At 44.8% G+C, this 24,985-nt stretch overlaps 1 protein-coding gene across 1 annotated transcript in view; it reads left to right on the top strand.

Annotated features, from left to right (window-relative positions):
* LOC119442814 (phosrestin-2-like) overlaps positions 1–24,985 on the top strand; it is a gene marked incomplete at its 5' end in the record, with an annotated part of 309,788 nt that overhangs the window by 259,159 nt on the left and 25,644 nt on the right. The gene's annotated exons all lie outside the window — the stretch shown is intronic.

Here is a 24,985-nt window from a genome sequence, read left to right as displayed (position 1 = left end):
GCGCCTTCCACCTTTTTATTTCTGCACAATGGTAAAATAAAGAAGAGATAAAATCAGGTAAAGAGAGTGAGAGAAACGACTTATAAGCTGTTGCGAAATCTCTCCGTAGGGAGTTGTACGTTCGCTGATCGTTGAAAACAGATGTCGACATGGCATCAGAGCCGGCGTGCAAAACGCCTCGGTAACGGGAAAAAAATGGCTTACGGAGGTAGGCGGAGTCGTTTTCTAAAGTTATTTCTATTTGCGTCACCCGGAACGGTGGGCCGCAAAAACAGGTGAAATCACGGATCCATGGCCTACACGGCGCCCCGTCTGGTATGCGAATTGGTGGACGACGTGTTTCTGGCACGAAACGCTTTCCGGTTGCGCCGGCCATTTTCTCTCCTAGACCTAGCTTCGATCGCGTCGCAATTCAACCTTTCGAATTCTGATGACCACAGATCCGTCATTCCAGGTTTGTGAAGGCAAAACAAACAGCAACGTGGTTCCTGGTCCGAGCGTAACATTTAAGAGAAAAGTTTAGACCGGGCCCTTGAAATATAAGCCAAATTTTATTGCGATTAGCGCGCTTTATGAACTTAACGCGCTTTTCGGTATGTCCGTATCTAACTTCTTTCACGCCAACCTGTGCCATTGGGTATGCGCAACACGGCATGCTCCACTGGGTTAATTATGTGCCTGAATAGACAACTTGGGCGTGTGCAAATGCATGTGTGTTTGTTTGTCCTCTCTGTTATTGGCTCACACCCACTTACATTAGGTATGCGAACATTTTTGGCCAACCCTAGGGAATGGGCACGCGCCACCCAGATAGACAAGCAGAAGAAGAGACAAGAATCCGGCAACTGAAAGTTTAAGAAGTCAGCTATGTATCGTGGGATTTCCGAACGGATACCTGTGGCAAACGCTCGTGGGATTGGGTTTTATCGAATCATTTCTCCTCTTTAAATTCAAGACCATACATACTTTCGTTCGGGGTCAGTCACGCTCTGCTCTAGATCTTACGTGTGCTAGCTCGAGCGTTTTTGTCACCTCCTGGAACACTAGCTGTTGACGTCGGTACAAGCAGTGATCATCTGCGGTATAATTATAGAATTGAATTTGAACCACGGTAACTTGTTTAGACAGTCATGTGCGCACATTTGTTATACATTCAATTTTTAATGCGTTAAAATCGGCTTTAAATGCTCAGGAAGGCAGGGAGGTGGATAATAATGATTTGTTCAATTCTAAAACAATCATCAAAAAAGTCTGATTTTTTCTTACCATCTAATAAGGGTGGATCATATTGTCCTTGGTGAAATTCTGACGGCGAGCGAGATGTTAGACGTCGAAAAGTTGCATGGAAAAAACTTTTAGATAACCGATGGCCTGGTAATTGGGCTGATTATACATATGTAGTTGCTGCATTTAAAGGAACAGTCTCAAAAGCTAAAGACGAATATGATTCAAAACATTACACATATCTTTCGAAGTCTGCTAATAAAAAGAGCACTGTGCAAATTTCTTCGATCCCGTAAAGTTATACCGGCGCCAGTGAATATCGACTTTGTCGTTCTATCAACACAATTGTTATCAAAGTCACTTGAGAAAGTTTCTCAAGGTCTAGCGCGACGTTTCACGCATAAATTGCCGACAGGAGTATCGAAACCTCCCTTTGGAGACGACTTTGTAGAAGTAACACCGACAGAGCTTGTGGACATTATTAGATTATTGCCAGCGTCAGCCCTAGGCCCAGATGGAATTACAACAGGAATGCTGAAAGCTTTGTTTGATTATGCGCCTGACCCCTACTAAATATGGTAACATTTTTTCTCTCAAAAATTCCTGGGTTCCAAGAGAGTGGACGGTATACCTAAAGGTATGCCACCGTTGAAGCAAGAAAAGCTGCTGGACTTGACCCAGACAACATAAGACCAATTTCTCTTACTTCCAATGTCGTAAAATTAATAGAAAGGGTTGTTCGTGGTAGGATAACAAATTTTACGCAAGACGATACACTTCTCAATCCTTCTCAGATTGGATTTTGTCCGGGACACTCCACATGGTGCGCCCATCTAGATCTAGAGAGCCGGATTAAACTTGCTCGTCGCAAATGAGAGTACGCAGCTTTAGCGACGATAGATCTAGCAAAAGCATACGACACTGTAGGATATCTTATTCTATTCAGTAAACTTCAGTAAACGAATTTCCCGAAGTGTACAACCGCTTGCATATTATGACTTTATAAGATAGGGAGTTTTATTGTTATCTACGCGCGGTATTTCGACGTCTAAATGCAAGCAGACAGGAACACACGGGTGTCGTTCTTCCACTTATCTTATTTAACATTTTGCTAAGCACAATTCCTTTGTCTCGGGAAGTACACATTTATCTTTATGTGGACGATCTCGCATTTTTTTACATCCGCAACTAATATACACTCCCTACACCAGTCGTTGTAGACTTACTTAGGAAGGCTTGAGACATGGCTAGATGAGTTTTGCATGTCATTAAATGTTAGTAAAAGTGCTGTGCTGTTTGTGTTGTATTAGTGCTGTACATATTTCCAAATCGTGCTAAACTATTGCCTAGCAAAATTTTAATTAATAAATTACAAGGCCACCTAAGCTAGCCAGCTACTGACGCTTCTCTGTGCAATGAGAAGGCAGGAGTGGGGATCTTCTCTGAGTCTCTTCAATGGTCTTACTCTCTTTGCCTTTCCAACTTCAAACCAATATTTCATGCAGGATTATTAGCCAATGTATTAGCGCTGTCTGTATGCACAATATTTACTGCATCTACAAATTCAAGAATTCTGCGAACATTTTTGTTCAATGGTTCCTCCGTACTTACGGCAAGTATACTTGCTTTGGGTAGCAGGACATCGTGCGTCGCACTTGAATGAAATGACTGATTCACTCGGACGAGCATCCCTCAATGGCCCTGTCATATCTGTTTCGCAGACATCAGCTTATGTAACCGCGGCTAGGTACAGAAATTTCTCTATATCGCAAAATCCATTTTAACGTCGTCTTCTGAATTCCACCATATTTGTTTACCGTGGAATAATATTTGGTGTCCTTCAAGGCTGTTTGGAGTTTCCTTCACAAAATTAGGATGCCGTACACCGCCTCTAAATTCTTGCTTACACGAATCCCTGGTCTCGCTGTGTCCTCTCAGTGTTCTTTTTGCAATGCACTTGAATCTATTGAGCATTTTTTACAGCGTAAGCTGTTATGGGCTCATTCCAATAGCCGTTTCGGTTCGCGATGATGCCGCCGCCAGCGTTTGGCCGTAACCGCTATCGCCGGAAACGCGAAAAGAAGTACCCGCTCTTCGCCGGGATCGAGCCCAGGCCCGCTGCGTGGGAGTCGGATACTTTACCACTGAGCCACGCAAGCGCTTGCTATCACGCAGCAGAAATATTCCTTTTAAACGCACGGCGCAGGCGCAGACGACCCAAGCCTCCGCCAGTGTGGTTGGCGCCATCTAGTTAAAGTGCCTGCAACCGCCGCGCGCGCAGGCGACGAGATGCGATTCAGACGAGGCGCGCAATCAACACTGCGCCACGTATTCTGGGTACCTCTTCGGTACACGTTATGACGTCTCCTCGCAAGGTACGAACCGCTGCTGAAGAAGCGAATCGTAGAGCTACGTGCGCGGCTACAACCAGGCATCATCGGGCTCAGCAGACTGCTGTGCAGAGAGCATTATACAAGCCGCAGCTCGCCGTCGACGCCGGGCGGACAGTTCAGATCGTTCTCGTGAAAATCGAGGCGAAGACACTTTGCCGCAAAGGCCCTGTTGTGCGTGGAGCCAAAATTGGAGCTACTCTTGCAGCGCTCAACCAGCTTACGCTGTGACTGTGCTGCGTGTGCCGAGCAGGCCTGTGACTTTTCTCTCGTGCTACCGATTTTTAAGACAAAGAAGACTCTTAGAAATTTCATTTCGACAACTTGGGCTATCGCTAACCTCGCCAACGATTCTTTCGTTTGGGGTGACTTCAATGGGATCCAGCCACAGGGATGCTTTTCTCGCAATTCACAATTTTCTTGGAGACGCAAGATTACCTTGCTACATTTCTAAAATTATCAATTATTCCTATTATTTCATTTCTTTATGTTAAATTATTTTATCTCAAAGTTCTTAACAGTATCTTCTTCTATTTTCTAAATTACATTTCTTAAACCCACGCTCTGCAATGCAAATTTAGTTTTTGTTTTAATAGACATACTTGAAACCGCCTGGTTCTTCTTGGTTTCATTATCATCATCATCGTCGGCTACACCGAAGAATTTGGAAATACGATGTGTGGCTACATTGCTTCAATGCTAATCGCAATGATGTTGACATTCATCGTCCCCGTAGTGGGCATGAGCCAGTATTTGGGGTCAAGACAAGACAAACCAGCTACAGAGAAGTGAAAAAAAGTCGGCATCAATAAGGCAACATCATTATCATCACCATAACCGTTTCATTATCATCATCATCGTCGGCTACACCGAAGAATTTGGAAATACGATGTGTGGCTACATTGCTTCAATGCTAATCGCAATAATGTTGACATTCATCGTCAAATAGATTCAGCAATTGACGGCTAACACAATGACTAATCAACTGCAAAGCGTATATATTTAGCTTTCTATCTAGTTAATCATTTGTATATGTACCTGTTCGCTGTTCTCTGTATATTTTTTACTTATTCTTGCGACCATATGTATTTTACATAATATTCATAAAATCAGACATTTTGCATCGGCTGCCTGCTAAAGTTTCCTACTGATATTTTCTTTCTTTTTTTTCTCCTCCCGTCATTTGTTTTTTATTATTATTTTTCGTGATACTTACTTCTCTGCGCATATTTTGTCATTTCCTTGCTCGATACTTTTCTAGATTGTTTTTATTTTAACTGTACTACTCATCACGTCTGTAATCTTTTGTATTTGCATATTATTATTTGTGCGTAGGAGGTCCCACTTGCAGCCTTTTACGTTGGGGCTTGTTCCTGTGTAATGAAGTTACTAGAATGTACTTTGATGTGTTTTGTGAATAACACTGAATTGAATACGCAACCAGTGGACACGTAACCGTGTTCGTGGATTCTAATAAATTTCCTCGTGTTTAGAAGAAAAAGAAATCTGATCTTGCAGTGACTGACGCTCGCGATATGGTACTTTATGCTGTTGAAAGCATTAAAGATCAGCTAAAATTGTTAAATTCATATTCACACGCATGCTTGTTTATTTTCCATTTTCCGGTGGGCGTTTTTCACTCTTTTACAACTGTTACAACTTTATCGCTCCGTGCAGGACGCGCCTTCAGTTTTAAAAACATTTACTAACAAAAATACGCGTATACCTTAGTCATGTGTAATATGCCAATCTTAGGCGCTTTGTATGTTCTCTAAGCGAATGATTACATAACTGCGTTACATAAATTCACTGCTCTGTGAGAAATTTGCAAAAATGTCACTTTAGATTTTTGTCGTTTCAATGTTCAATATCTTCAAGATCTACAGTTCATCATCCACATCACCATAATCATCATCAGCCTATATTTATGTCCACTGCAGGACGAAGGCCTCTCCCTGTGATCTCCAATTACTCCTGTCTTGCGCTAGCTGATTCCAACTTGCACCTGCAAATTTCTTAACTTCATCACCGCTAGTGTTCTGCCGTCGTCGACTGCACTTCCCGTCTCTTGGTATCCATTCTGCAACTCTAATGGTCCCCCGGTTATCCATCCTACGCATTACATGGCCTGCCAGCACCATTTTTTCCCGCTTAATGTGAACTAGAATATCGACTATCCCCGTTTTCTCTCTCATCCAATCAGATCTAGAGTTATTAGGGCCTAAATCATTGTTCTGCGACCGCCAGTCACTAGAATTTTACTGCTTGTTCTTAAATGCAACAAATCTGATGGCAATCAATCTGCGAGGCGTGCTCATCAATGCGATCGCATTAAAAATACAATTGTGCTTCCCTCCCGGTCTCGCCTTGTTATCTAAGTGGTCTGATGTTTTTTGTTCTTTTTTAAATTATTATTATCATTATTCGGCGTTGCGTATACAGAGTGCATAATACGTAAAACGCTTACAATATTATGTAGCTGCTTATTTTACATCACTCGTGTTCTTGCATTTTTGGACAGTTGTAAAAAATGTTTTGATAATGTGTGCTTTAGTAATTCACAAATCAGCTATGGTATGCCCAATTTAGCTTGTTTACTTTTCTTTAGTCTTAAAGCCATGTTCACGTGAAGACGTCGTTGGTCGGCATATCATTATTGCGTTTTAGAGCGAAAGCTTTACTACACCATGTCTCGCAAGGTCATTCATCGCGTCGCAATGACCTTGAGCCGCCGTAGCGCAAGTGGCCGGCGTAGCGCAAGTGTGACAGGTGTGACGTCACGCCACGTGATCCGCTGCGGAGAGGCATCGCAGTTGCGCTCGCTCGGCGCCTCGCCGCTGAGATAACAGGTGACTAGGCGGAGGTTTAACGGCTGCTTCACCGGCGCTTGGTCGCTCAGTCTCGCCATGGATGGCGCGCCGGCTGGGCCGTCTGTGACAGGCTGCGAAATCTCAAGCAAAGGCAAAGTTGGCTGCTGAAACACCGGAGCAAAGGGAGGCCAGATTACCACGTTATAGAGAAGCTTACCAAGCGCGGAAGCGTGCAATAATGAAACACTGTGTGCATAGTCTTTGCAAAACCAAGCCAGACAGACCTTGCGCTCGTGATAACTAGGTTTTTAAGAGTTAAACCTCAGCCAATTTTTTTGTTTCCGTGATTTTTACATAGTTAGAAAGCTTTCATATTCCGCCAACGTTCTTTCACGTTTTCGACCCGTGCGCGCTCGCCACAGGTTTCTCGTTTATACACATAGGCGCATTGTGTAGCGCAATAACATCGACGAGTGGCTCAGCCACTCGATGAACGCAATATTATCTTCAAGTGAGCGATAATACTCTATTGGACGCCATCGTTGGAGCCGCAATTCTCCAAGAAAAAAAAAAGAGAAAGAAAAGAAATATTAAGTAGCTAACTAGATATCTGGGGCTTTGTTATTGACTGTGCTGGTACATAGTTGCCGTTGACGCAGCACGTGGGGCATTGAGGCCAAATTCCGCGCTGCAAGCTGCGTATACCAAGAGAGGCCGTCTTTTCCAATGGCGCGGGTCTTTCATCAAACTGGTATGTCGTCGCCTTCACTGTCGCGCGGTGCCGCTCGGCACGATTTTTTTTTTTTTTCATCTTCTTTGTATGGTGTCGTGTTAGTCGTGAAAGAGAGTGAAAGCAACACGCGTATCACAGAAGAAGCATCTGCTCGATATTACATCTGGGAGGCTGCAGTCACCCCATTACAAAGAGACCGTGACAGCGCGGTTCGGGAGTTCGGTTTAATTTAGCCTATTTGTCTTAGAATTTGTTCTCTCGACGGTGAATGCGCAGCTTTCAGTATGCTTCGTGGTGCGCGGAGTGACGAGCGATATTGATTGCAGACAACGTCAAGGAATTAGGCACTATTACCGCCGCATGCAGCGGTGACTCAGCTGCTATACAGTTTTGCGCTGCTCAGCACGTGTTCGCGGATTCAATTCCTGGCTGATGCGGTCGCATTCCGATGTGGAAGGAATGCAAAAGCGCTCGAGTACTGAGCTCTCGGCGTATGCTAAAGAACCCTAAGTAGTCAAAATTAGCCCCAATTCAGAACATTCCACATGCGGTATCTCTTACAGAGCCTTTGTTGCTTTGGGAGGTGAAACCGAATCAATGATTTCTGATCAAGGATCTGCAGTTATGAGGCCTCGTAATTGTAGGCACTCGATGCCTTCGCGATAGACGATAATCTTAAGGAACTGTTCCATCCTACAAACATTGCACGGCAGAGCAGTGTCCTTGAAACAGCTTCCCTTCACGGTCGTCCGTTAAATTTCACAAATGTATTGACATCACGGTGTTTTTACTGTATATGTAATGTAGGCGTGTGCATCGTCGTCGTGCGCAAACATATTTTTTAACTGATATTATCATTCTAATAGGTATTGCTGCATTCATTGTGTGTTCGTTGAATTCCTTACATAACATTTCTTGGCTTCTCCCTTACGCAAAACCCCTGTCGCATCCTTTAAGCTTATTATATGTAAACTAAGATTATGGTCGTTCCCTGTTTTCATCACATATGAGCCCATTACGAATACCACCACGCTTAAATCCTCTGCTAGGCTCTCGCTAAGTTCCCGACGGGGTTCACATATCGCGCGCTCTCGTTCGTCGCAAAAAAAAAGAAGAAGAAGAATAAAAGGCCTGTCGCATCTGCGCGCTGCTCGAAGCGGCCACGCGAGAGCGAAAGGATTAAGATTAACAAGGAAGATTTTTAGACGCCTTTTCAAGCCTGGCGAGCACGATGAAGATCAGGAACACTAGGGCGAGATCCGTGCTGGTTATATATACTCGTGCTATCAGCTTCGGCTCGGCCGCTTGCGTGCTCCATAACCCGAGCGGCGCAGCCGCGGTCGGCCGGCCAGCCGGCCGGACGCCAGTTGCCCCGCGACCTTGGCGAATCCATTAGCTCAGCTGTCGCGTAAACAGAGTGTGTGTTCCTCGCGCGTATGTCGGCCTGCGCGTCCAAGCGACACTCAGCGCGAGCTAATTACTTTTGCCTTCGCCATTTCCTTTATTTTGCCCTCTCTCTCTCTGTCCGGAGGACAAGACAAAAGCGGGTCTTCTCCGTTCCTGGTCAGTCCGCATGTCGTCCTTCCTTCCTCCCTGCAAGTGCCTTCGAGGATCAAGCCGCCGCGGCTCTTCTCTCGGACTTCCGCAAACAGCGTTTTGTTTTACAACGCTTTGTCTTAGTCCGAGTGGCCGGGTTATTAGTGAGACCACCGAGAGGAAAATCTTGCGCACTGTGCGTTTAGGGATGAGGCAAACATACGCGCGTGGCCGAGGAGAGATGAATACGACTGCGCTTCGCAGTGTGCGCTTGCTGCTCGCAAAAGGCGGACACGCAAATCTAGTTTTACGACCGGTAATCCGATTTCGGCGGCGGGACACGATGTCATAAAAGAGGGAGTGCCGGCATGATATATATATATATATATATATATATATATATATATATATATATATATATTAACGAAATTAACTTCCTTATGTATTCGCCCTTGCTTGCCGCCACATACGCAGAACCGCAAGAGACAAAAAAAAAAAAAAAAAACAACATCAGACTCAGTATTTATTAGTAGATGCGCACGGTAACTTATGCAGAATCAAAACAGGTTCCCCCGTACGAAATGTGAGAGAGTGTGTCCGGTGCATGACAAGCGGAGACTACGCTTGTTATGATCGACATAGAGAATAAAACTTTGGCTGCCTATGGAGTTGTAATATACCGAAGTCTGAAGTTTCAGCAAGTAAGTGAAGTGGCAGAAATGGGTTGGTAAGTAAGCGTACAACGAAAATCTGTTGTGTTGAATGTACGCAAGTTAGTAAACCATCTTTTAAAATACGCGATGCGTCGAATAAATGTGATGTTTTTTTTTTTTCACCAGGAGTTTTTACTAATATATGTCTTTATTTTAAAGGTAACCGACTCATATAGGGGAGAAATGTTCACGTAATTTAAATTCTGTGCGTGCACAGCGTTTAATTGACACTATAGTGTGCGCTTGTACGTAGTGCACGGTACAAAACATTAATGTGAGCCCGGCAGGTTGCTTTTTTAATGTGCCGCACGGTCGAAAATGAGAACCCAAAGGGGATTCGTGTAGGGGGTGGGTCGGCGGAATGTGGCACAGAGTGACATTAAAAGATCATTGTGCCATAATCTTCATCAAGACGCACCATTAGAATGCCTCGCGTTTTGTACCTTGACATTAGTGTGTGGTTTCTGTAGTCATTAAGGTTAACGGACCGCAGACTTGGTAGCAGCCTAATAAAAGACTAATAAAGAAGGCAGCGAATGAACAAGAAAAGAAGACGAAGAAGAGCAGGGAATGGGACAAAATAAAAACAAGAAAAAAAAACAATAAAAGAAAAAGAACAGGGCGAATCTCGATGTAGGTCGGGTGTGTCCCAGGACGCAGCGCGGAGCGTTCAGGACGTTTAATTTGGCCGCTTCCGTTTGCCCAGCCCCCTGCGAAATGTCAGATGTGTTTACCGGGTCACCCGCGTTTCCGCCAACAGATGCCTGCAGCGAGTTTTGTCCTTCGCTGCTCTCCCATCTGTGGTAGTTTTCTTCTTTATGAACTCCCCCCCCCCCCCCCCTGGTTTTGTACTACACCATACAGTTGAAGCGGAAGCAAGCACTCTTAAAAGTGGCGCAGCATCTGAACTGAACTAACAGTAAGTTCCCAGAAGCACATTAGACAAAAAGTTCAACGAAGCCTCGTCTGCTTAAGTAGAATGTTAAAATAATGAAACATTAACGTCACTGACCGACCCAAAAATTATTATTTAACGTTTCGGAACCCATAGATGTACTTTGATCGCAATACAGCGGACGCTGTCTCGTGGTGTCCGCTGAGAAGCACCTTTCTCTGGCGCAGTTTCATCTGGCAGTCTAGCGCGTTGCGTCTTTCCGATATTGTAATTGTTGGCAATCAATTTGTCATCGCAAAAACCGATTGCTTTAGATGAAAGCACACACACGACGGCCGCTTCCAATCTCCAACACTTGCCCTCCACCAAATAGCGTGCTAAAGATATTGCTTCGACTCTGTTACACCGCATGTCACGGGGCGGAAATTGGACTCTTGGCAGCGTGAGCGAGCCAAGTGCAGAGTTTTGCGAAAGCAAACGTTTATTTGGTACAAGGTGGAAGGCGAACGCATGCTGGCAGCGCCGGAAGCGAATTACCCGTCGATCAATATACCAGAACTTCGACCGCATGTCCCGCTCTGCCACGGATGCCACATAGACCGCCGGCAAGCTGCGGATATTAGTTGACTTGACTGGCAAGCTTTCAGCATGCATGCCGAGGCCTCGTAACGGCGTTAGTTTTCTGTACACTTTCACGTAAAAAAAAGAATCAAGTTCCTGGAAAAACACCGCGGCGTGCGCATTAAGAACATCAGTAAGACAAACACAACTGGGGGAGCATCGCACGATAGATCGTCAGGTCGAAACCTGAAAAGGGACTAAATCCGACAATAGCGGAGGTCTCTGACGTACATGAAAGATAAAGCCGTGGACAGGAAGAGAGGAACTGAAAGTCTAATCAGTCAAGCCTCGACTTAAAGAGTAACGAAATAAAAATAAATTAATTCGCCCTTTGTTTGCATGCACGCAACATGAGCCCACACAAACAAAGCCTCGCCGCGTTACTGAATCTCTACTACGCCAAGTGGTCATTGTGGACGGGAGGTGCCTGACTAATCGCGTAATTGTGCGCAGTGCATTACAGGAATGCTAAATCACGACATAGAAATTAATAAACACTCAGATCCAACGGCAATGTGGGAATCTAAATGACGCGAGGCTCGTTTGAGTTAGCGAGCTAGCAAAAGTAGCGGATGAGATGAGCACAACCTCGTCGCCTGCAGCAGCTGTCTGCATCACGGGGGCGAAGGCGATGTACCATTCTTGTCGAGGGAATAATGTTGATGACGCATGTATGCGCAGAGAAGCACGACGACACTTATCTAATTGCATTTAAGGCTTCATATCACGCGTGTCACAGTGGCACATCCATTCCAGGGGATTGGCCAATGATTTGCACGTACCCTGTGACACATTAAAAGTGACCCAAGTGGTCTGCTATAGGCCAGACATCAGCAAGTTGTTTATTCGGTCACATACGCATAGCTCAAGTTGTCCATATAGTCACGTTGTAGGTGACGGGGAAAGAAAGAGGCATTCGCACAACTGCGAGTGACGTAAGCTAACCCTTTATTGTGTAAACTTGTACCCAGAAAAGCAAGTAACGCTCAAGCACACCAAGGACGGCGAGCACAGTCGTCGATCGTCGGTACTTTACCTGCGGGTCAAGTGCATCGGCTATAGCCACACGTGACTCGTCCAAGATTCTAACGTGATCGTTGGTGCTCGCATGCTTTCCGGATAATGCGACACTATTCGCGTAGCGCGTACGATCTGATTACACAGGGTTCGGCGAGAACATAGGCAACAGTTAGAATCAGCGATAACATTCGAGTCAGTTACAAATTCTGCAGGTGACTATAACGCTGAGCGATAACATTAAATTGTTCGCGGGTGAAATGCGGTCCCCGGAGAAAAAGGATAGACATGTACACGTTTTTAACAATCTGTACCCAGTACAAATATATCCTGCGACGACCTGCCGACGAACATCAAACCAAGGGGAAGAGGCAAACACAGCTTCGCTTAAAAAAAAGAAAGGTCTCGAGGGGCTGTGTTCCGTTGCAACGAAAGTTTTACGATTGACGCTCTAAATAATAATGAAATGGATGGAAGTGCAAGAGGGGAAGGTTTCTCATCAGGACATCGAAGGAGACCAAGCTACACGAGAAGCAGCTTGACGGCAGTCTACTGCAGACTTCGCCGCGCCGTAAACAGAACTGTGCTACTTTGCTACATGTAGAGCAAGATTATAGTAGCGGTCACATAAGGGAGGAAAAATCTTATTGCCGTGGGTATTCTTAACACACCAGCCTTGGACACTGCTATAACCACACGCACTATACGCACTGTCACAGTGAGTGAGTCACTTATTCCGATGACATTGGAAATGTTGGCAACTGTTATGTCGCCGGCTTCTCCACAGTCAGCAGCTAGTCCAATGAGACAAAAGATGATAGTGGCAAATTAGTCGCAAGGTAGAGGCAGCGTCATGAAAGAAAATTGTCATCCACCCGAATGCAGCATGAAGCTACAAAGGAAACCCATACGAGTTTCTCAGAAATAAATCTTTCTTTCCTAAAAACCAGCAAGGGTTTCCTTTGTAGATTCACGCTGCATTCGGATAAAAGGATTATATTATGAGGTGATATGAAAAACAAACAAACAAACAAACAGTCGGGCAATAAAGCATATTTCGGTAACATGCTTAAACAACAACAGTAAATATAGAAAACAGCACACAAATCTATCTCTAACCCACTCTGAATGCTGCGACATAACAATAACACACAAGGACATACAAAGTGTTAATACGTAGACAGAATGTCACTTTCGCTAAAGAAGGTTATTAAAGCTTTCAGATGTGATCGCTGTAGTTATGCGTTATCCCATGGCCCAAGCAACAATTTCTATGCTGAAAGGACGATTATGAAGCGTCATCAATGTTTCCCTCAAAGCACATCATTTCTGTTCAAATTTGGGACAGCTTAATAGAACGTGCACAGTACTACACTGGACAGTAAACACATGTTTTAGGATGGAAAATAGCAGCATTCGCTGAAATCGCTTTGCGCTGCAAGCCGCGGTTACCTTTGCACTGATGCCTGAAAGCGGTAGTTTGCCAGCAGTTATCTAAATCAAGTACGGACAATACACCATGCCTTTAGACGTATATCCTAAAATTATCATTTATTTATTTATTTATTTATTTATTTATATATTTATTTATTTATTTATTTATTTATTTATTTATTTATTTATTTATTTATTTATTTATTTATTTATTTATTTATTTATTTATTTATTTAAACATCCTAATACAGCACCTGGGCTATGATAGATGACATAGCGTCCACTTATATATTTATGTACAAGAGAGTTCTTGCTTCAATTGGGAAGCGATCCCCGGGAATCCAACCCGAACCTCGTGCCCTTCGAACTGAGGTTATATGAAACATTAAACTGTATTCTAGACAAGCTCTATGTATTAATTTCGATTACCGCAGACTTAACTGACGCAGGGCTCCTTGCGATCTGTTGCTTTTTTCCGTTTCTCACCCATGTAACTGCAGCTGCTACATTCCAGCAGCAGCGCATGCTGTAATGTCATCTCATTACACCGCCGCTTCTGCGCAGTCACGCCTACCCGAACACTTTGTTACCTCATCGAGATGACCACATTACATGTTTAGGACGCGCCAGGCGCCGTTCGCAAGAAAGGAGCACGTCTTGTATTGACCCACCACGGAAGTTCCAGAAGACATTAGAGCTCGTGATATTGCGAGTATAGGAGATTTAATATGTCTCCCGTGGAAGCCACTTTTGGGTGATCTAGCGAGAGAGTGCACATCAAGGGGAAAGCACAGCGTGTAACGGAGGTGAGTAGGCGTTGTTCGTGCTACCGAACCGACTCGCTTGATGGAACTATAGTATGGAGGAAACTGCGGGACCTCCAGGTTCTGGCGCAATTATAATCCACTTAGCTGCGCGCAATGTGCGCCAATTGCGTGGCTTGATTACGCGTTGGCACAGGAAGCCCCCCCCCCCCCCCCCCCCCCCCAGAGTCGATCAAAGGGCGGCAGCTCAGCGTGCTGACTTGGAAAGTAAAGGAGAAAAACTACTTGCGACAGCGAGGAAGACACTTCGAACATCGATTCCAGCCGCGTGCGTAAATGATCGTGGCCGACGTCAGAGTAATGCATCCCCCCCCCCCTTCCCCCACTATAGCCTCGCGTTTGGATTCGCCCTCCATTCTCGTGCGCTTTCTCAATTTTGCCTATGTCTGAGACACACCATTCTTGGCAGCTATAGTACGACACAGGCATGGCCGTTGCGCGATAATCGTTATTCGTGTAGAGGTAATCACGCGGTTCTCGTCGCAAAGCGTGGGGTCTCTCGATGTATTTTCTTTTACTTTCAGAGACGCTTAAGAAGTCAAATGAATGCATGCACAACGCACTACGCGATATAATCTACAAGGACAAGTAAATAGCTCTAGCATTCCAAGAAATAGTTACGCAGTGTGTTTACAAAACAGCGAAGGGATTTTTTGTCTTTTTTTGCGAGGCAAGTACCTCATAATACAGCTACGCATTCGAGAATGAATGATAATCAACGTTAACAGTCTTACTTACATCGATATACTGATATTCATTTGTCACCAAACAGAATTTAGGTTTACAATCGATGGGCGCTATTCATTAATCTTTGGCACGAATCGACAACCGGCGCCTTTCCGTAAGTCTTCCTTTCGGTACGTGGCAAAAAATGATTTGCATTTGAAGCCATGTAGCCATTGGGGTTTTCTTTTCTTTTTTTTTTATTGCGATAGCAATTATATGGACACTCCAAAGCAGATTTCTGCCGTCGGCGTCGCCGTCGCCGTCGCCGTGAGGTTCCGTATGACGTCAATGGCAGATGAAATCATCGCCGCGCGCCGCCGAACGCTGTATGTGCGAGTGAAAGGGCGCGAGGGACGCGCGCTTTCACGGGGAGTGAACCCACGGCGGAGAACAAACGCGCGTTCTGCGCCGTGCTCTCTTACTGCAGAAGTAGGCGTCTCTTTCCTCCTTTACAATCACCATATATGTAGAGCAAACGCGCCTTCTTCCGACGCATGAAAGGCTGTGGGGGGAGGGGGAGGGAAGAGAAGCGACGTTTAGCTGCGGCACCAAGTGCCTATTTATATCAGAGGCTCCGGCAACAGTCACCAACGCCGCACGCATTTTGGGCGAACGCGGGCAAAACGCCGACGGCGTCGACAACAGTTCTGCGTGTTGCCGGTGCTGCTGCATGTCCAAGTTTATACAGCTGATAAAGCTACTATAATTACTCCGTATAGCTCTCTACAAATTTGCCATCGCAATTGATGCTTCGCCTTTCAGGTGAAACTGCGACAACTTTTTTTTTTCTTTTTCGAAAGAGAAACAGTAAAGTGAATATGCTACTGCAATAAGTGCTTCCAGCCTAATTATCATCATCGTCGTTTTCTCTCTTTGTTTTATACGTCCTATTGGTTACCCCTGCGCTGAGTAACTGGTTAGAAATTGTGGTTCCAGGCTCACCCCTCAGCTTTTCTTTTAAAATCTCTCTCTCTCTCTCTTTCTCAAAGTGGTAGCCATCTTCGCGGCGCTCGAAGAGATGAAAATGGAAACTGCGTTAAGTTTCTATGCGGATGATGGTGAAAGCAATTTCTGAAAGAAGTTAATATCGGATGTTTTTACGGATCCTATCGTCAGATTTTATTTAATTGCATTTTTTTGCCAACTATTGGTTCGTTTGCATTTCCTCTCCCACTGCAGAATTCTCGTTCAGCGCTGTTCGTATTTTGCGTATTTGAGGCCACATAAATTTCTCTAGCGCCAGCGGATGCTCCTTTCTCGTGTCAGAAGGACTGTCGATAAATCACAGAGAACAACGGTCTGATGTTTGCGATTCGAACTGCCAACGCCGAGAAGGCCATTGCATTCGCGTCTCACCGCCTTTGCCCACTATTCGAATGAAAAACAAGTCTGTCGTTTGACACAGCGCGCACTGTCACCGCGCAGATTTCATGAAGCGCAGGAACCCGCATCTAATCTCCGAATCCCCTTTAATAAGGCATGATAAATCGCGCGACTGGCATAGCGAAACGGCATGAGTACAAAACTCGGCGAGGCGTTGTTAAAAAATGGTCATCTTCCTGTATTACTTGCGTCAGGGCCATGTTTACATGCAGCACAATATCCCAAAGATTGATCGAGGTCTTCCGGTGAGCGTCCTCCACTCATCATTCTGGGTTCACATAATTGCGATCGCAGGACAAGACCGCATGAAGTTATCGTGCTTACGTCTTCAGCGTATATAGGGCCATGGCAATGCGAGTACATCACATTTTGGTGAATAGTGACGATAACTTTCCATAACAGCGCAGTAGAAAGAGAGAATGGGAATTAATTATTTAGATTTGAAGAATTTGATTCCTCCAACAGGAGCCAGCTGCTTCACAATGTTTAAGTTACAGGGGGGGTAGATGCAAGAGGTATAAACATAACACACACTGATACTACTACGCAGCTACGTGGGCACTATGTGCGGTATGTACAGGCAGCACGCGGCCAAGGTTCTGCGTGTTATGCGTTGTTAACGCTCTGACTTTACATCACTAATTAGGTTGTAGCTATCTTAAAACACCTGTTTTCATTGCTGTAATAAAATCAGTGAGTGTTTATTTAGTACGAATTTTGCGATTTACAACTGCAGTTCCTGGATGTACCACACTTCTAAAACCATGCATGATCGAATTATAATCTTATATATGTATGGAAGAATGTTATCTTCAGAAATCATAATCAAGATTGATTGATTTACTTCCTTCAGAAGTACGACGTCAAAACTAGCACAATACTGTCTCTTTATTCGTCGTATGTGTCACGTTGTGTCTGCCCTACTTCAGACCTTTAATTGTCCAGCAACTCTGCCAAGAGAAATAATTATTGCGCCGGTACTCCATCGTTTTACTTTTCCCCAAACGTTCTTATCGCACTCTGGGGCAGTGCATACTGCAAGTGGTATTACTAAGCTCGGTCTCCCAAGCTGTATACAGCACTCCCAAAGATAAGATACGGTGGCTAGCTAAGATGTGCGCGTCTAAGTCTCAGTTCCCAGGCCCCTCGATAATGCGATGATTGTATGAGGAATACGTAGTTTTGACACTATTTCAAGCAGCTTCTGTGGCATAATATTTCGCACCAAATTAAACAACTGCAAACAAAAAGTTGGAGTGTACGCTTAAGCTTCGCCCTTAAGAGTTGAACGCGATAGCTATATTGGACGCCTTTGACGCCGACGCCGACAGCGTATTTTCTGCGACATGGGGCGCGATCAAAACGAATTAGCAGGCGAAGTCCCAATTTGACCTGCCTAGGATGCGAGCGCCATCTGGATATCATTTTCGCAAGTACCCGGACGTGCGGCTGTAGGTCTGGTAGAAATGCTGGAAAAGGGGTTTGTGTTTGAGTTTCCTCGTAGCAGAATTAGGTTTTCTCGTACATTCAAATTACAATCCGACGCCGAATGGTAAAGTCATACTTTACCATTTTTCTGACAGATTTCACTGTGAGAAATTCAATTTTTGCTCACCAAAACCTTGCACCACGTGGAGAGCCTGCGCGGTCGGGGTGGTGTTGGGGATGAATTTCTCCGCCACTCGCCGACATCGCACGCCGGTTGCTGACGCCGGATTTTCTGGGACACGGGTCCCTTAACGCTATCGCGTTAATATTCGTAATGAATAGAGATGCCTTGGCCGCTAGATTCAATTCTACAGTTACGACACACCCATAAAAAAATGTTAAGCAAAGTTCACTTCACAGTTCGGCTCTCAGTCCATCACAGTTCAGTTCGGCTGAGTTCGACCCGCCGTGATTGCTTGGTGCCTTTGGCGTTGCGCTGATAAGCACTAGGTCGCGTGATCAAATCCTGGCTGCGGCGGCCGCGTTTCGATGGCAGCGAAATGCAATAACACCCGTGTATGGTCCAAATTAATTCGCAGTCGTCGGCTATGACGCGCATCATTATCATACCACGGTTTTGGTACGTAAAACCCCAGAATTAAATTTTAAGTTCATAGTTATAGTTAGTTATAGTTAGTTAGTTATAGTTAGTTAGTTATAGTTGTCAGTGCCTACCACATCCGCGGCTGCAAGCGACGCACTGCAGAAAAACCCGCCTCTTGGTCCTAGCTGCACTGTCTTTAGAAATATTTGTGAGCCCTCGATAAAATGCGTGGTATGCAGCACAAGTGACCGTTACGCTGTGGGGACGTGATTCCTAATATTAAAAAAAACACATTAGAAAATTAAATAGCCTGAACCGGAATGTATGAAATCAGTAAAGATTCATATTCGCGCCAAGTTTACTCCGTGGGTGTACATAGGTTTACAGAACAAAATAAGCGAAATTCGTGCATTGAGAAACTTAAAAAGCGGGCATATTTGCCAGGGTTTAAGTGGAAAGTCCGAGGTTCTTGTCGTAACCGGACGAGCAACATTCCGAAGTATGAAGGGGAAAATAAGAATGCCGGTGCCAGGGTTAATATGCCCCGGATTGCTACAGTCATAGTAAGATACTTGCGAAATACTTTCGCGTCCCCAAATACTTTTCCGTACTATATTTGGGTTACTATGCGTCTTAAAACTGATAGCGGCAACTAGCTGCATGTTGTGCATGCAGCCCCGCGGGCACTTTGCTTAAGTGCAATGGAGGTTTAAAAAATAAAAAAATAAAATAACAGTGTGGTGGAGTGAGCGACTTGCAGTTTATAACGTGAAAAGCCCACTCTATCTGTGTGCTGCCTGTTCTTGTAGTCGCGTTTCGTCTACTGTTTTTCCTTGCATAACTGGAATCAGCAAGCTTTATCCAACCACGACTGCCATAAGTGGCAAGCCAACAGCAAGCTGCTGACAGCTTTATCGCGCTAGCTTGCTCTTCTTGCTTAGGAAAGTCAGTAACTTCGTTACACGTGCAGTAAACTTACTTGGGAAGTCCCTTTTAGTACGCGCGGGTGACACCGGCTGGCCCCCTCCGCGAGCCTCTCGAGACAGGCCGCTCACTTTTCCGCACTGCGCGGACGCGTTGCGAAATTTCTGCTGCCAACTTTTTCTCATGCAGTGGATGCGTGCAGTGAAGCCACACTACTACGGTTGCAAATCTATGGCGATAATGAGAGCGACGCATTAGGTTGCCTCATCGCTAATGCGCTACCCTGGTGCAACGGCACTCTCCAGATTGTAAACGATATAGTGGGCGTATTCTGTCTAGCGGTTCATTGTTCTTGTTTTATTTTTTTATTAGTGTAGTTAGGTATCGGGAGTGCTGCTACGGTACAGATAAAAATGCGCAGTTTAAAACTTGAAATGCTCGTATAGGATACGCTAATCTCGCTTCAATAAAACGTCTCGCGGACTCTCGCTGACCGTCGCCAACCACACAGAGTGTTGCGAAATTTAGTTGGGCCTCGACGCGTTGATCTAAAAAGTTTTTTTTTTTCTTTTTTCCAAACGTTAACGAAGGCCCGCAAAACACAAGTGCTGCGCGACTAGTCGCGCCACAATTTTCGCGTGATCTTGCGGGCTTCTTTCAGGCTTGGAAGAAACTTTTATGTAGCACGTATAAAGCAACAGAAAGATGGATCGGGAATTTTTCACGATGGCCCACAATTTTATGATTGACAATTTTGCTCAAATTATATTAGTTCATAAGTTAATCAATAACAAGTAATTATGTAATTAGGCAAAATACAAAAGATAGTCTGATTTGCTCCAAGCCACGGCAAACAACATTACCTTGGTTCTGTCTAGCTCGTGAGACACCCTATATAATAAATATAACAGAAGGAGGAGTACGAGGCAATCACAAATAAACAATATGAAGAAACTCGTGCAAGTACTCAAGGCATGCGTTGGAGTCAGTGTGAAGCGAAGCTTAATGTCGAACGGGTAATTAAACGCTATACTAATAAATGCGATGCGCACTACCGTCTTTATTGTCATCCTATGCACTGTGTAATCTAATGCTATGTTTATTGTCATGCATCGCACAAGTCTGAACCTCATGTTACGCAATATTTAAGTTTATGCTCTACACCGTTGACAAAAGCTACGTCGAAATGCGAACGTTCAGGCGGACGCGCACTCTGAAACGTCGACCCAGCCGTGTCACGAGAGCGAAGGCGATGTTCGATGCATGTCGAGGTTACACTGGTGAGCAGAGGGGTGTCGTGCAGAGAAGTACGACACATAGGTAGATACATTTAAGGATTCTGCAGTCATTGTGTCGCAGTGGCGCTTATCCATCATGGGGGATTGGTCATGAATGGGCGCATGACCATGTGCACTCTAAACACAATATACACCCTTTGGGATTTATATTTGTCTCCAGTACAATGTCAGTCATCTGCGATGCTTTCGTTTCACCCGCCGCTGTAGCCGAGTTGGCTGCGGCGTTGCGCTTCTGAGCTCGAGGACGCGGGCTTGATCGCGGCGGCCGAATTTCGATGGGGGCGTAATGCAGAAATGCTCGTGCACTTAAATTAAGGTGCTCGTTAAAGAAACCCAGATGCTCGAAATTATACCGGAGTCCCCTACAACTACGCGCCTCATATTCAGATCGTGGTTTTGGCACGCAATATCCTAGAATTTCGTGCTAATTTTTTGCTTGCGTTTCCTTTCTTGAAAGCTCTGCGTTCGCTACTTTCCCGTGTAGAATACTAATGTCACGCTGACAACGTGCATGCCGTTAGTGACCGGTAATTACCAGGAGCGCAGCGTTAGCGACAAAAAAAAATTAAGAAGGCACGCAAGCTAGATGTCGATTAGTGTTGTGGGACAAAGATACGCCCTAAAGGGTGTAGTAAGGTATGCGACCACGGGCTAGTTGGTGTTGATACATGTTGATGTTGATCTCTTTGTCCAAGTTCTCGCTATTAAACGTCATGGCTAAATGGTGTAATCTGTTGTTTTAGAGTGTGGCTTAATATAAGAAAACTCTAAAAATCAGTGAAGCCGATTAATAGCATGCCTGTAGTACATCAAGCTGTATGTGTGCTTTAAAGATACCTATGAGCCTACATCACATGTATATGATTCACGCCGTGATATATTGTTCGATAACACAGAACAGATGTTCGCTACCTTGTCGGTCAAAATTCGGTGCTATATAGACCGGTACATCCAGCGAGGTGCCGACCGAACTATATCAACAGTCACGCGAAATGCCGGTAGTGAAAGCTTCCCTCAGTAATAATAATAGAGTGAGGAGAGGGATAAGCTGGTCGATTTCACTCTTCGTCGATACGGACACGGTGAAGAGCTTGCAGGCAATATCAGCAAGCGAGGTACGTTACAGCTCACATAACCGAAGTTCAAAGGACCGAAGCCTCAAGGGTGTGAAATAAAGGGAGATTAGGCTCGAACGGCTGAACATTGCCAGTCTGAGAACAGCAGCTGTGTATGTACGTCTGACCAGAGGTCTGAATGGGGATATTAAAACACAGACATTCACTACCTCACATAATACACGTAAGCATCAAGGCATTTTAGTCTTAATGCTAGTTCCGAAGAAAGTTTTCCTTTAGTTTTTCATATACAGATTTTTCCGAGAGTAAACGTGTTTCCATTAACTACATAAAACTACCGTAAATAGACCCGCATATGCTTACGTGTGACAAATGGGCCTCCCATTATTCTTAGTCAGAAGCACTTCGTCCTGTTCCCATTCATTTTCTGCACATAGCCCTGGTTATGTTTTCTTAAATGCACTCTTTGGAGTTTCCTCTACAGTGGCGAATACAAAACACACCGACGTATGACATTGGCCACGGCTCCTCCCGGCTAAACTGTGTTCTCCACCTATTTCGCGTCGGAACGCGAATCACGCCAGTTTCAGGCTCGCCCGAGGGAATTACGAAACGCTGATGAGAGTGCGTTCTAGCTACTGTAATTTTTTTACCTTTCATTCACGCTGTGTTTGCTTTCGGCTACCTGCTTCACTGACTTGCTGTAGACCTCCTCCCGGTCATTGAGAAACCGTGCGGCTGCTCTAGCTCTTCTCTCTCGGGCACCATCACCAACAATGTGAAGATGGCGGGAGAGAATGACCAAAGCAAATCGACGGTAGTAAACAGACTCGTTTCTTGCAAGAGCCTCAAGGCACGTCTACGCAGTCGGCGCAATAGACTCTCCGCGAAGACAATAGTTCTTATTTTTGCTTCAGCGGCGTGAGACGGATGCTCGCTGTAGTCGTAGAGGATGTATAGACGTTTCCCACGTGCACCTTTGTTGATAGCCTGCGACGGACGTAACGGTCGTGCTCTGCACGCTCTCAAAACAAACTTGTTGTCTCTGCTCCTCGGTGTTCCTGGTCCTTGATTACACGAGGAAACTTGGGGAGCACAAGTAAACGTTAACCTAACGGGGAGACCGCAGATGAAATCCAGACCCGGCCGGACCCGTTCTGCTCCGTTCCAAGTAGGCAACACGGTGCAGGTTGCAGATTGCTGGCTGTTAGCTGCCAGTGCTGCCATAGAGAGTCCTCTCTCGCGAGCACACGGTGCGGGCAATAACAAGATTGCGGAGGTAGTGTGCGTGTTCGCGCGCATCATGTGCCGACTGTGGGTGATCTGTGCCATTACCGCAAAGCTTTATGACCCAGACAACAGAACGACCTACAAGCCGTACTTGATTCCGGATTGCATAGATCGCCGAAGGGTCATCGTGGCTGGCTGCTTATAGACACGATCTCTGACAGAAAAAGTAGCGCGATTCTTTAGTGGCTCTTGTAGATGCTACGCGGAATTCTTTGCGACATTTGTTGTCTCTATACCTGCGTTTGAATCATACCGAATGCAAGTTTTCCTGTTTATAACGCGTACCTCGAAGTCTGAACCAGGAGTAGTACAAGCTAAATGCGATTCGAAAAATAAAAATATTTCCAACGCTGAGAACCTCCCAAATGTTTTTACCCGTTTATGAGCGCTTCTTTCGTTGTTCTTCGCAAAGGTTGTGCCGTTTTCTCATCATTTGTGCGTCGTACACTGCCACTATTCAGCAGTAAAGAATGACCTTAAGCAGCCTACTTCGTTTTTCAGCCACTGCGGCGCTTCGATTTGCCGTTCGGGGCCTTCTAGGACCGCGCCAGATGCTGCGTACGTCAACGCTTATTGGCTGAGAGCAGCGCCTCAGGCAGTATTTGATAGCCCGGAACAACAAATCGATGAAAACCTCTGCTGCTGCACTCAACGTATAACCTGACTTCCGATAATTGTATCCCTACTGGACATGGGAAATTAGTTAATAAACTTCGGTCGTTCTTTCTATTTATTTATTTTTGACATTTCTTACATGCATAGGCGCCTAGCGTCTGCCTCTTTTGAGCGTATTCATGTTAAGGAATGCGTCGAAATAAGTGCTGCAGAATTAGGAGAAGTCGACTAGTCGTCATGCCAGTAGATACCACGAAGCCATACCTGCACAGCAATCAACCTTTTCGACATGTTGTTTCAAGGACCGCTATCCTCATCTGACTACAATCTATGTGCTCTCTGATGCGGCCAGAAGAGGCGACGCTGTTTACTAACGCTCGATACTATAGTGAAGAGAGTTGCAGGAATAGCTTATCGGGTTGCTCATCTTTCTGAAAACAACAATAGGATAAAGAAAATTAACAGAATGAGGCACAAGCTATTTAGGCAAAGGCACAAGGTTCCGCATACTTCCAGCAGTAATTTATTCGAGCGATAGGCAGCCGACATACCATGTGAGCAAAAAGAAAGAACTGATAGCAATCTGATTCGTTTTTTACTTGCTTTGTTGTCAGATTTGCTAGTGCACAGTGAACATCTTCGATTGCCCCGTCCCGGACAGCCCGAGGCGTTGCTTTCAGCTAAAGAGCTTTGCGTATGCAGTGTCTTGGACAGTTTGGGAGAATCCGGGACGACAAATCGAAGAGTCCCAGTGTATAAGTTGTCCACATGCAGATCGAATGGATCGTGCGCATAAGCCATGCTTGTGCCTTAAGGAAAATGTTTAGCTCGAAACCAACTCCGAATCCTTAATTAAAAGCATGTAAAATACAGAAATGCTCTCATGAGACAACTGATTGACCAATTTGAATAAAATTTGTATGCATAAGATAGAAAAAGCAAGATTTTAACAACATGACGAATTGAGATTTAGAACCTGATACTATTTTACAGAAATTGCCAAAAAAATAGGTAACTTCCCAAAAATAGAAATCTGAAGTTTATAAATCCGTAACTCTGCATGAAAAACAGATATCGCAGTCCAGTAAACGGCATTTGTTAGAGAACCTAAAGCGGACAAATATTATTTCTGACTTTACAGCTTACGTGAGATTGTTATAATGCTTAGAAAGGTTTTGGAAAAGTGCTACACAAAGTGGCGTACTTGAGAGTGGTGTCTAATACATCATTTCTGTACGCTTTCGATGTCTTAATAAGTGGTGTTTACAGAATTGTGATATTGATATCTATAACTGTGTTACGGAGTTGAAAATTTTCTTCATTAGCTTTTTTCTTTCAATTTTGAAATTTTCACGAATTTTCGTAAAAAAGGTAGGTGGTCTCAATAAAAAATCTGCTTCCTAAGGGTCATCAGACTTTAGCTTTTTCTTTCAAATCTAATGAA

The sequence above is a fragment of the Dermacentor silvarum genome, chromosome 2, assembly GCF_013339745.2.
Source record: "Dermacentor silvarum isolate Dsil-2018 chromosome 2, BIME_Dsil_1.4, whole genome shotgun sequence".
NCBI lineage: Eukaryota > Metazoa > Arthropoda > Arachnida > Ixodida > Ixodidae > Dermacentor > Dermacentor silvarum.
The sequence above is the reverse complement of the archived record's forward strand: the minus strand, read 5'-3'. Positions and strand labels throughout refer to the sequence as shown.